The following is a 13,331-nucleotide window of genomic DNA, read 5'->3' as shown; positions in this document are numbered from 1 at the left end:
ACCATTTTAATTTGTTTTAATAGTATATTGACAGTATTGTTTTCTTTCAAAAATCCACTTAATTTTCTTTACCCTATTATTAAAATGGTAATTGACAAAAACAAACTACATTGTCACCAGAAGAGCAATACAAAATGTACAAGTGATATATTAAAATCATCTTTCCAGCTTGAATTTCAATGATGCATTGGGTCAACAATTTTGTGAGAAACATCTTCACCCTTAAATAAAGATTTTCTTAATTCCTTACCTGTGTGCTAATTATATATCACCTTGTTTTCACATTAAACAGACTTCCACATGAGAAAGCAGCAAGGATGCAGTGGCGTTAATGTTTCCTGGTGTCAACTTGTATTATTTCAGTAGACATTGAAATGAGGATGCATCTTGCTGCCTTTCCAATGAAGCAAGTTTAATTTAGTAATAGGTGAAAAACCATCCTTACAAAGGTGTTAATCAGAGACTTGGCTTTGTGGACACTTTTCAGAGAACAAATTTGTTAGCATAAAAATAAAGCCAGAAAATGATGAGCTGTTTAATCACTCGATTGGATTTTTCTGCCAGCATATTTTTTTTCTCTGCAACCCACTGCTAAATTGTGCTTTCTAGCTGGTTTTTATAAAATCACTGAATCAAATCTAACTCTGATTACATCAGAGAAGGCCATGTACCCTACACCATAAGAGGAGGTTTGAAATTTTGACTTGTCTACTTAAATATCACCAAAATCTGATCACAAGGTTAATTACATCCCTGGGTGGGATTGAACCACCAACCTTTTGGTTAATAGCCAAACACACTAACCGATTGCGCCACAGAGACACTTTGCAAAAAGTACATCCTGACAAAGGCTAATAAGCATACATCTAGAACGTTTCCTAGAAAAACATTAAAAAATCAATAATCTGGAGAGTTTTTGTAAGATGTTTCTTCCATCAACCAACGAATAAACACATTGGTACTTTCCCATGATGAGTGAGTGCTTCAGGATCTCTTGCACTTACATGGGCAGCAGAGTACTGCAATGGAAGCATGCTGGACCCATAACCCAGAGGTAGGCAGATTGAAACTATCCTTTGCTATATGCATTTTTTTTGTTAATTTAAGTAATCAAAACTGGGATTGATATTTTTGCTCTTTTATTTTTACTTAAAGTACAATAACTTTTACCATTTTAATTTGTTTTAATAGTATATTGACAGTATAGTTTTCTTTCAAAAATCCACTTAATTTTCTTTACCCTGTTATTAAAATGGTAATTGACAAAAAAACTACATTGTCACCAGAAGAGCAATACAAAATGTACAAGTGATATATTAAAATCATCTTTCCAGCTTGAATTTCAATGATGCATTGGGGCAACAATTTTGTGAGAAACATCTTCACCCTTAAATAAAGATTTTCGTAATTCCTTACCTGTGTGCTAATTAGATATCACCTTGTTTTCACATTAAACAGACTTCCACACGAGAAAGCAGCAAGGATGCAGTGGCGTTAATGTTTCCTGGTGTCAACCTGTATTATTTCAGTAGACATTGAAATGAGGATGCATCTTGCTGCCTTTCCAATGAAGCAAGTTTAATTTAGTAATAGGTGAAAAACCATCCTTACAAAGGTGTTAATCAGAGACTTGGCTTTGTGGACACTTTTCAGAGAACAAATTTGTTAGCATAAAAATAAAGCCAGAAAATGAAGAGCTGTTTAATCACTCAATTGGATTTTTCTGCCAGCATATTTTTTTTCTCTGCAACCCACTGTAAAATTGTGCTTCCTAGCTGTTTTTTATAAAATCACTGAATCAAATCTAACTCTGATTACATCAGAGAAGGCCAGGTACCCTACACCATAACAGGGGGTATGAAATTTAACTTGTCTACTTAAAGATCACCAAAATCTGATAACAAGGTCAATTACGTCCCTGGGTGGGATTGAACCACCAACCTTTTGGTTAATAGCCGTACACACTAACTGATTGCGCCACAGAGACACTTTGCTAAAAGTACATACTGACAAATGCTAATAAGCATTCATCTAAAACGTTTCCTAGAAAAACTTAAAAAAGTCAATAATCTGGAGAGTTTTTGTAAGATGTTTCTTCTATCAACCAACGAAGAAACACATTGGTACTTTCCCATGATGAGTGAGTGCTTCAGGATCTCTTGCACTTACATGTGCAGCAGAGTACAGCAATGGAAGCATGCTGGGCCCATAACCCAGAGGTAGGCAGATTGAAACTATCCTCTGCTATATGCATTTTTTTGTTTGTTAATTAAAGTAATCCAAAACTGGGATTGATATTTTGGCTCTTTTATTTTTACTTAAAGTACAATAACTTTTACCATTTTAATTTGTTTTAATAGTATATTGACAGTATTGTTTTCTTTCAAAAATCCACTTAATTTTCTTTACCCTATTATTAAAATGGTAATTGACAAAAACAAACTACATTGTCACCAGAAGAGCAATACAAAATGTACAAGTGATATATTAAAATCATCTTTCCAGCTTGAATTTCAATGATGCATTGGGGCAACGATTTTGTGAGAAACACCTTCACCCTTAAATAAAGATTTTCTTAATTCCTTACCTGTGTGCTAATTAGATATCACCTTGTTTTCACATTAAACAGACTTCCACATGAGAAAGCAGCAAGGATGCAGTGGCGTTAATGTTTCCTGGTGTCAACCTGTATTATTTCAGTAAACATTGAAATGAGGATGCATCTTGCTGCCTTTCCAATGAAGCAAGTTTAATTTAGTAATAGGTGAAAAACCATCCTTACAAAGGTGTTAATCAGAGACTTGGCTTTGTGGACACTTTTCAGAGAACAAATTTGTTAGCATAAAAATAAAGCCAGAAAATAAAGAGCTGTTTAATCACTCAATTGGATTTTTCTGCCAGCATATTTTTTTTCTCTGCAACCCACTGCTAAATTGTGCTTCCTAGCTGTTTTTATAAAATCACTGAATCAAATCTAACTCTGATTACATCAGAGAAGGCCAGGTACCCTACACCATAACAGGGGGTTTGAAATTTTGACTTGTCTTCTTAAAGATCACCAAAATCTGATAACAAGGTCAATTAGGTCCCTGGGTGGGATTGAACCACCAACCTTTTGGTTAATAGCCATACATACTAACTGATTGCGCCACAGAGACACTTTGCAAAAGTCCATACTGACAAAGGCTAATAAGCATTCATCTAAAACGTTTCCTAGAAAAACTTTAAAAAGTCAATAATCTGGAGAGTTTTTGTAAGATGTTTCTTCCATCAACCAACGAAGAAACACATTGGTACTTTCCCATGATGAGTGAGTGCTTCAGGATCTCTTGAACTTACATGTGCAGCAGAGTACTGCAATGGAAGCATGCTGGGCCCATAACCCAGAGGTAAGCAGATTGAAACTATCCTCTGCTATATGCATTTTTTTTTTGTTAATTTAAGTAATCCAAAACTGGGATTGATATTTTGTCTCTTTTATTTTTACTTAAAGTACAATAACTTTTACCATTTTAATTTGTTTTAATAGTATATTGACAGTATTGTTTTCTTTCAAAAATCCACTTCATTTTCTTTACCCTATTATTAAAATGGTAATTGACAAAAACAAACTACATTGTCACCAGAAGAGCAATACAAAATGTACAAGTGATATATTAAAATCATCTTTCCATCTTGAATTTCAATGATGCATTAAGGCAACGATTTTGTGAGAAACACCTTCACCCTTAAATAAAGATTTTCTTAATTCCTTACCTGTGTGCTAATTAGATATCACCTTGTTTTCACATTAAACAGACTTCCACATGAGAAAGCAGCAAGGATGCAGTGGCGTTAATGTTTCCTGGTGTCAACCTGTATTATTTCAGTAAACATTGAAATGAGGATGCATCTTGCTGCCTTTCCAATGAAGCAAGTTTAATTTAGTAATAGGTGAAAAACCATCCTTACAAAGGTGTTAATCAGAGACTTGGCTTTGTGGACACTTTTCAGAGAACAAATTTGTTAGCATAAAAATAAAGCCAGAAAATAAAGAGCTGTTTAATCACTCAATTGGATTTTTCTGCCAGCATATTTTTTTTCTCTGCAACCCACTGCTAAATTGTGCTTCCTAGCTGTTTTTATAAAATCACTGAATCAAATCTAACTCTGATTACATCAGAGAAGGCCAGGTACCCTACACCATAACAGGGGGTTTGAAATTTTGACTTGTCTACTTAAAGATCACCAAAATCTGATAACAAGGTCAATTAGGTCCCTGGGTGGGATTGAATCACCAACCTCTTGGTTAATAGCCGTACATACTAACTGATTGCGCCACAGAGACACTTTGCAAAAGTCCATACTGACAAAGGCTAATAAGCATTCATCTAAAACGTTTCCTAGAAAAACTTTAAAAAGTCAATAATCTGGAGAGTTTTTGTAAGATGTTTCTTCCATCAACCAACGAAGAAACACATTGGTACTTTCCCATGATGAGTGAGTGCTTCAGGATCTCTTGAACTTACATGTGCAGCAGAGTACTGCAATGGAAGCATGCTGGGCCCATAACCCAGAGGTAAGCAGATTGAAACTATCCTCTGCTATATGCATTTTTTTTTTGTTAATTAAAGTAATCCAAAACTGGGATTGATATTTTGTCTCTTTTATTTTTACTTAAAGTACAATAACTTTTACCATTTTAATTTGTTTTAATAGTATATTGACAGTATTGTTTTCTTTCAAAAATCCACTTCATTTTCTTTACCCTATTATTAAAATGGTAATTGACAAAAACAAACTACATTGTCACCAGAAGAGCAATACAAAATGTACAAGTGATATATTAAAATCATCTTTCCAGCTTGAATTTCAATGATGCATTGGGGCAACGATTTTGTGAGAAACACCTTCACCCTTAAATAAAGATTTTCTTAATTCCTTACCTGTGTGCTAATTAGATATCACCTTGTTTTCATATTAAACAGACTTCCACATGAGAAAGCAGCAAGGATGCAGTGGCGTTAATGTTTCCTGGTGTCAACCTGTATTATTTCAGTAGACATTGAAATGAGGATGCATCTTGCTGCCTTTCCAATGAAGCAAGTTTAATTTAGTAATAGGTGAAAAACCATCCTTACAAAGGTGTTAATCAGAGACTTGGCTTTGTGGACACTTTTCAGAGAACAAATTTGTTAGCATAAAAATAAAGCCAGAAAATGAAGAGCTATTTAATCACTCAATTGGATTTTTCTGCCAGCATATTTTTTTTCTCTGCAACCCACTGCTAAATTGTGCTTCCTAGCTGTTTTTATAAAATCACTGAATCAAATCTAACTCTGATTACATCAGAGAAGGCCAGGTACCCTACACCATAACAGGGGGTATGAAATTTAACTTGTCTACTTAAAGATCACCAAAATCTGATAACAAGGTCAATTAGGTCCCTGGGTGGGATTGAACCACCAACCTTTTGGTTAATAGCCGTACACACTAACTGATTGCGCCACAGAGACACTTTGCTAAAAGTACATACTGACAAATGCTAATAAGCATTCATCTAAAACGTTTCCTAGAAAAACTTAAAAAAGTCAATAATCTGGAGAGTTTTTGTAAGATGTTTCTTCTATCAACCAACGAAGAAACACATTGGTACTTTCCCATGATGAGTGAGTGCTTCAGGATCTCTTGCACTTACATGTGCAGCAGAGTACAGCAATGGAAGCATGCTGGGCCCATAACCCAGAGGTAGGCAGATTGAAACTATCCTCTGCTATATGCATTTTTTTGTTTGTTAATTAAAGTAATCCAAAACTGGGATTGATATTTTGGCTCTTTTATTTTTACTTAAAGTACAATAACTTTTACCATTTTAATTTGTTTTAATAGTATATTGACAGTATTGTTTTCTTTCAAAAATCCACTTAATTTTCTTTACCCTATTATTAAAATGGTAATTGACAAAAACAAACTACATTGTCACCAGAAGAGCAATACAAAATGTACAAGTGATATATTAAAATCATCTTTCCAGCTTGAATTTCAATGATGCATTGGGGCAACGATTTTGTGAGAAACACCTTCACCCTTAAATAAAGATTTTCTTAATTCCTTACCTGTGTGCTAATTAGATATCACCTTGTTTTCACATTAAACAGACTTCCACATGAGAAAGCAGCAAGGATGCAGTGGCGTTAATGTTTCCTGGTGTCAACCTGTATTATTTCAGTAAACATTGAAATGAGGATGCATCTTGCTGCCTTTCCAATGAAGCAAGTTTAATTTAGTAATAGGTGAAAAACCATCCTTACAAAGGTGTTAATCAGAGACTTGGCTTTGTGGACACTTTTCAGAGAACAAATTTGTTAGCATAAAAATAAAGCCAGAAAATAAAGAGCTGTTTAATCACTCAATTGGATTTTTCTGCCAGCATATTTTTTTTCTCTGCAACCCACTGCTAAATTGTGCTTCCTAGCTGTTTTTATAAAATCACTGAATCAAATCTAACTCTGATTACATCAGAGAAGGCCAGGTACCCTACACCATAACAGGGGGTTTGAAATTTTGACTTGTCTACTTAAAGATCACCAAAATCTGATAACAAGGTCAATTAGGTCCCTGGGTGGGATTGAACCACCAACCTTTTGGTTAATAGCCGTACATACTAACTGATTGCGCCACAGAGACACTTTGCAAAAGTCCATACTGACAAAGGCTAATAAGCATTCATCTAAAACGTTTCCTAGAAAAACTTTAAAAAGTCAATAATCTGGAGAGTTTTTGTAAGATGTTTCTTCCATCAACCAACGAAGAAACACATTGGTACTTTCCCATGATGAGTGAGTGCTTCAGGATCTCTTGAACTTACATGTGCAGCAGAGTACTGCAATGGAAGCATGCTGGGCCCATAACCCAGAGGTAAGCAGATTGAAACTATCCTCTGCTATATGCATTTTTTTTTTGTTAATTAAAGTAATCCAAAACTGGGATTGATATTTTGTCTCTTTTATTTTTACTTAAAGTACAATAACTTTTACCATTTTAATTTGTTTTAATAGTATATTGACAGTATTGTTTTCTTTCAAAAATCCACTTCATTTTCTTTACCCTATTATTAAAATGGTAATTGACAAAAACAAACTACATTGTCACCAGAAGAGCAATACAAAATGTACAAGTGATATATTAAAATCATCTTTCCAGCTTGAATTTCAATGATGCATTGGGGCAACGATTTTGTGAGAAACATCTTCACCCTTAAATAAAGATTTTCTTAATTCCTTACCTGTGTGCTAATTAGATATCACCTTGTTTTCATATTAAACAGACTTCCACATGAGAAAGCAGCAAGGATGCAGTGGCGTTAATGTTTCCTGGTGTCAACCTGTATTATTTCAGTAGACATTGAAATGAGGATGCATCTTGCTGCCTTTCCAATGAAGCAAGTTTAATTTAGTAATAGGTGAAAAACCATCCTTACAAAGGTGTTAATCAGAGACTTGGCTTTGTGGACACTTTTCAGAGAACAAATTTGTTAGCATAAAAATAAAGCCAGAAAATAAAGAGCTGTTTAATCACTCAATTGGATTTTTCTGCCAGCATATTTTTTTTCTCTGCAACCCACTGCTAAATTGTGCTTCCTAGCTGTTTTTATAAAATCACTGAATCAAATCTAACTCTGATTACATCAGAGAAGGCCAGGTACCCTACACCATAACAGGGGGTTTGAAATTTTGACTTGTCTACTTAAAGATCACCAAAATCTGATAACAAGGTCAATTAGGTCCCTGGGTGGGATTGAACCACCAACCTTTTGGTTAATAGCCGTACATACTAACTGATTGCGCCACAGAGACACTTTGCAAAAGTCCATACTGACAAAGGCTAATAAGCATTCATCTAAAACGTTTCCTAGAAAAACTTTAAAAAGTCAATAATCTGGAGAGTTTTTGTAAGATGTTTCTTCCATCAACCAACGAAGAAACACATTGGTACTTTCCCATGATGAGTGAGTGCTTCAGGATCTCTTGAACTTACATGTGCAGCAGAGTACTGCAATGGAAGCATGCTGGGCCCATAACCCAGAGGTAAGCAGATTGAAACTATCCTCTGCTATATGCATTTTTTTTTTGTTAATTTAAGTAATCCAAAACTGGGATTGATATTTTGTCTCTTTTATTTTTACTTAAAGTACAATAACTTTTACCATTTTAATTTGTTTTAATAGTATATTGACAGTATTGTTTTCTTTCAAAAATCCACTTCATTTTCTTTACCCTATTATTAAAATGGTAATTGACAAAAACAAACTACATTGTCACCAGAAGAGCAATACAAAATGTACAAGTGATATATTAAAATCATCTTTCCATCTTGAATTTCAATGATGCATTGGGGCAACGATTTTGTGAGAAACACCTTCACCCTTAAATAAAGATTTTCTTAATTCCTTACCTGTGTGCTAATTAGATATCACCTTGTTTTCACATTAAACAGACTTCCACATGAGAAAGCAGCAAGGATGCAGTGGCGTTAATGTTTCCTGGTGTCAACCTGTATTATTTCAGTAAACATTGAAATGAGGATGCATCTTGCTGCCTTTCCAATGAAGCAAGTTTAATTTAGTAATAGGTGAAAAACCATCCTTACAAAGGTGTTAATCAGAGACTTGGCTTTGTGGACACTTTTCAGAGAACAAATTTGTTAGCATAAAAATAAAGCCAGAAAATAAAGAGCTGTTTAATCACTCAATTGGATTTTTCTGCCAGCATATTTTTTTTCTCTGCAACCCACTGCTAAATTGTGCTTCCTAGCTGTTTTTATAAAATCACTGAATCAAATCTAACTCTGATTACATCAGAGAAGGCCAGGTACCCTACACCATAACAGGGGGTTTGAAATTTTGACTTGTCTACTTAAAGATCACCAAAATCTGATAACAAGGTCAATTAGGTCCCTGGGTGGGATTGAACCACCAACCTCTTGGTTAATAGCCGTACATACTAACTGATTGCGCCACAGAGACACTTTGCAAAAGTCCATACTGACAAAGGCTAATAAGCATTCATCTAAAACGTTTCCTAGAAAAACTTTAAAAAGTCAATAATCTGGAGAGTTTTTGTAAGATGTTTCTTCCATCAACCAACGAAGAAACACATTGGTACTTTCCCATGATGAGTGAGTGCTTCAGGATCTCTTGAACTTACATGTGCAGCAGAGTACTGCAATGGAAGCATGCTGGGCCCATAACCCAGAGGTAAGCAGATTGAAACTATCCTCTGCTATATGCATTTTTTTTTTGTTAATTAAAGTAATCCAAAACTGGGATTGATATTTTGTCTCTTTTATTTTTACTTAAAGTACAATAACTTTTACCATTTTAATTTGTTTTAATAGTATATTGACAGTATTGTTTTCTTTCAAAAATCCACTTCATTTTCTTTACCCTATTATTAAAATGGTAATTGACAAAAACAAACTACATTGTCACCAGAAGAGCAATACAAAATGTACAAGTGATATATTAAAATCATCTTTCCAGCTTGAATTTCAATGATGCATTGGGGCAACGATTTTGTGAGAAACACCTTCACCCTTAAATAAAGATTTTCTTAATTCCTTACCTGTGTGCTAATTAGATATCACCTTGTTTTCATATTAAACAGACTTCCACATGAGAAAGCAGCAAGGATGCAGTGGCGTTAATGTTTCCTGGTGTCAACCTGTATTATTTCAGTAGACATTGAAATGAGGATGCATCTTGCTGCCTTTCCAATGAAGCAAGTTTAATTTAGTAATAGGTGAAAAACCATCCTTACAAAGGTGTTAATCAGAGACTTGGCTTTGTGGACACTTTTCAGAGAACAAATTTGTTAGCATAAAAATAAAGCCAGAAAATGAAGAGCTATTTAATCACTCAATTGGATTTTTCTGCCAGCATATTTTTTTTCTCTGCAACCCACTGCTAAATTGTGCTTCCTAGCTGTTTTTATAAAATCACTGAATCAAATCTTACTCTGATTACATCAGAGAAGGCCAGGTACCCTACACCATAACAGGGGGTATGAAATTTAACTTGTCTACTTAAAGATCACCAAAATCTGATAACAAGGTCAATTACGTCCCTGGGTGGGATTGAACCACCAACCTTTTGGTTAATAGCCGTACACACTAACTGATTGCGCCACAGAGACACTTTGCTAAAAGTACATACTGACAAATGCTAATAAGCATTCATCTAAAACGTTTCCTAGAAAAACTTAAAAAAGTCAATAATCTGGAGAGTTTTTGTAAGATGTTTCTTCTATCAACCAACGAAGAAACACATTGGTACTTTCCCATGATGAGTGAGTGCTTCAGGATCTCTTGCACTTACATGTGCAGCAGAGTACAGCAATGGAAGCATGCTGGGCCCATAACCCAGAGGTAGGCAGATTGAAACTATCCTCTGCTATATGCATTTTTTTGTTTGTTAATTAAAGTAATCCAAAACTGGGATTGATATTTTGGCTCTTTTATTTTTACTTAAAGTACAATAACTTTTACCATTTTAATTTGTTTTAATAGTATATTGACAGTATTGTTTTCTTTCAAAAATCCACTTAATTTTCTTTACCCTATTATTAAAATGGTAATTGACAAAAACAAACTACATTGTCACCAGAAGAGCAATACAAAATGTACAAGTGATATATTAAAATCATCTTTCCAGCTTGAATTTCAATGATGCATTGGGGCAACGATTTTGTGAGAAACACCTTCACCCTTAAATAAAGATTTTCTTAATTCCTTACCTGTGTGCTAATTAGATATCACCTTGTTTTCACATTAAACAGACTTCCACATGAGAAAGCAGCAAGGATGCAGTGGCGTTAATGTTTCCTGGTGTCAACCTGTATTATTTCAGTAAACATTGAAATGAGGATGCATCTTGCTGCCTTTCCAATGAAGCAAGTTTAATTTAGTAATAGGTGAAAAACCATCCTTACAAAGGTGTTAATCAGAGACTTGGCTTTGTGGACACTTTTCAGAGAACAAATTTGTTAGCATAAAAATAAAGCCAGAAAATAAAGAGCTGTTTAATCACTCAATTGGATTTTTCTGCCAGCATATTTTTTTTCTCTGCAACCCACTGCTAAATTGTACTTCCTAGCTGTTTTTATAAAATCACTGAATCAAATCTAACTCTGATTACATCAGAGAAGGCCAGGTACCCTACACCATAACAGGGGGTTTGAAATTTTGACTTGTCTACTTAAAGATCACCAAAATCTGATAACAAGGTCAATTAGGTCCCTGGGTGGGATTGAACCACCAACCTTTTGGTTAATAGCCGTACATACTAACTGATTGCGCCACAGAGACACTTTGCAAAAGTCCATACTGACAAAGGCTAATAAGCATTCATCTAAAAAGTTTCCTAGAAAAACTTTAAAAAGTCAATAATCTGGAGAGTTTTTGTAAGATGTTTCTTCCATCAACCAACGAAGAAACACATTGGTACTTTCCCATGATGAGTGAGTGCTTCAGGATCTCTTGAACTTACATGTGCAGCAGAGTACTGCAATGGAAGCATGCTGGGCCCATAACCCAGAGGTAAGCAGATTGAAACTATCCTCTGCTATATGCATTTTTTTTTTTTGTTAATTAAAGTAATCCAAAACTGGGATTGATATTTTGTCTCTTTTATTTTTACTTAAAGTACAATAACTTTTACCATTTTAATTTGTTTTAATAGTATATTGACAGTATTGTTTTCTTTCAAAAATCCACTTCATTTTCTTTACCCTATTATTAAAATGGTAATTGACAAAAACAAACTACATTGTCACCAGAAGAGCAATACAAAATGTACAAGTGATATATTAAAATCATCTTTCCAGCTTGAATTTCAATGATGCATTGGGGCAACGATTTTGTGAGAAACATCTTCACCCTTAAATAAAGATTTTCTTAATTCCTTACCTGTGTGCTAATTAGATATCACCTTGTTTTCATATTAAACAGACTTCCACATGAGAAAGCAGCAAGGATGCAGTGGCGTTAATGTTTCCTGGTGTCAACCTGTATTATTTCAGTAGACATTGAAATGAGGATGCATCTTGCTGCCTTTCCAATGAAGCAAGTTTAATTTAGTAATAGGTGAAAAACCATCCTTACAAAGGTGTTAATCAGAGACTTGGCTTTGTGGACACTTTTCAGAGAACAAATTTGTTAGCATAAAAATAAAGCCAGAAAATAAAGAGCTGTTTAATCACTCAATTGGATTTTTCTGCCAGCATATTTTTTTTCTCTGCAACCCACTGCTAAATTGTGCTTCCTAGATGTTTTTATAAAATCACTGAATCAAATCTAACTCTGTTTACATCAGAGAAGGCCAAGTACCCTACACCATAACAGGGGGTTTGAAATTTTGACTTGTCTACTTAAAGATCACCAAAATCTGATAACAAGGTCAATTAGGTCCCTGGGTGGGATTGAACCACCAACCTTTTGGTTAATAGCCGTACATACTAACTGATTGCGCCACAGAGACACTTTGCAAAAATCCATACTGACAAAGGCTAATAAGCATTCATCTAAAACGTTTCCTAGCAAAACTTTAAAAAGTCAATAATCTGGAGAATTTTTGTAAGATGTTTCTTCCATCAACCAACGAAGAAACACATTGGTACTTTCCCGTGATGAGTGAGTGCTTCAGGATCTCTTGCACTTACATGTGCAGCAGAGTACAGCAATGGAAGCATGCTGGACCCATAACCCAGAGGTAGGCAGATTGAAACTATCCTCTGCTGTATGCTTTTTTTTTTTGTTAATTAAAGTAATCCAAAACTGGGATTGATATTTTGGCTCTTTTATTTTTACTTAAAGTACAATAACTTTTACCATTTTAATTTGTTTTAATAGTATATTGACAGTATTGTTGTCTTTCAAAAATCCACTTAATTTTCTTTACCCTATTATTAAATGGTAATTGACAAAAACAAACTACATTGTCACCAGAAGAGCAATACAAAATGTACAAGTGATATATTAAAATCATCTTTCCAGCTTGAATTTCAATGATGCATTGGGGCAACGATTTTGTGAGAAACATCTTCACCCTTAAATAAAGATTTTCTTAATTCCTTACCTGTGTGCTAATTAGATATCACCTTGTTTTCACATTAAACAGACTTCCACATGAGAAAGCAGCAAGGATGCACTGGCGTTAATGTTTCCTGGTGTCAACTTGTATTATTTCAGTAGACATTGAAATGAGGATGCATCTTGCTGCCTTTCCAATGAAGCAAGTTTAATTTAGTAATAGGTGAAAAACCATCCTTACAAAGGTGTTAATCAGAGACTTGGCT

At 34.5% G+C, this 13,331-nt stretch overlaps 1 non-coding gene across 1 annotated transcript; it reads right to left on the bottom strand.

Annotated features, from left to right (window-relative positions):
• Positions 1–748: 748 nt before the first annotated feature.
• TRNAN-AUU (transfer RNA asparagine (anticodon AUU)) lies at positions 749–822 on the bottom strand. The gene has a single exon. It is a non-coding gene; the product is annotated as a tRNA-Asn (tRNA).
• Between the last annotated feature and the right edge of the window lie 12,509 nt (positions 823–13,331).

Source organism: Pseudophryne corroboree, unplaced genomic scaffold, assembly GCF_028390025.1.
Source record: "Pseudophryne corroboree isolate aPseCor3 unplaced genomic scaffold, aPseCor3.hap2 scaffold_922, whole genome shotgun sequence".
Lineage (NCBI taxonomy): Eukaryota > Metazoa > Chordata > Amphibia > Anura > Myobatrachidae > Pseudophryne > Pseudophryne corroboree.
Note: the sequence above shows the minus strand (reverse complement) of the source record. Positions and strands in the feature narration are given on the sequence as shown.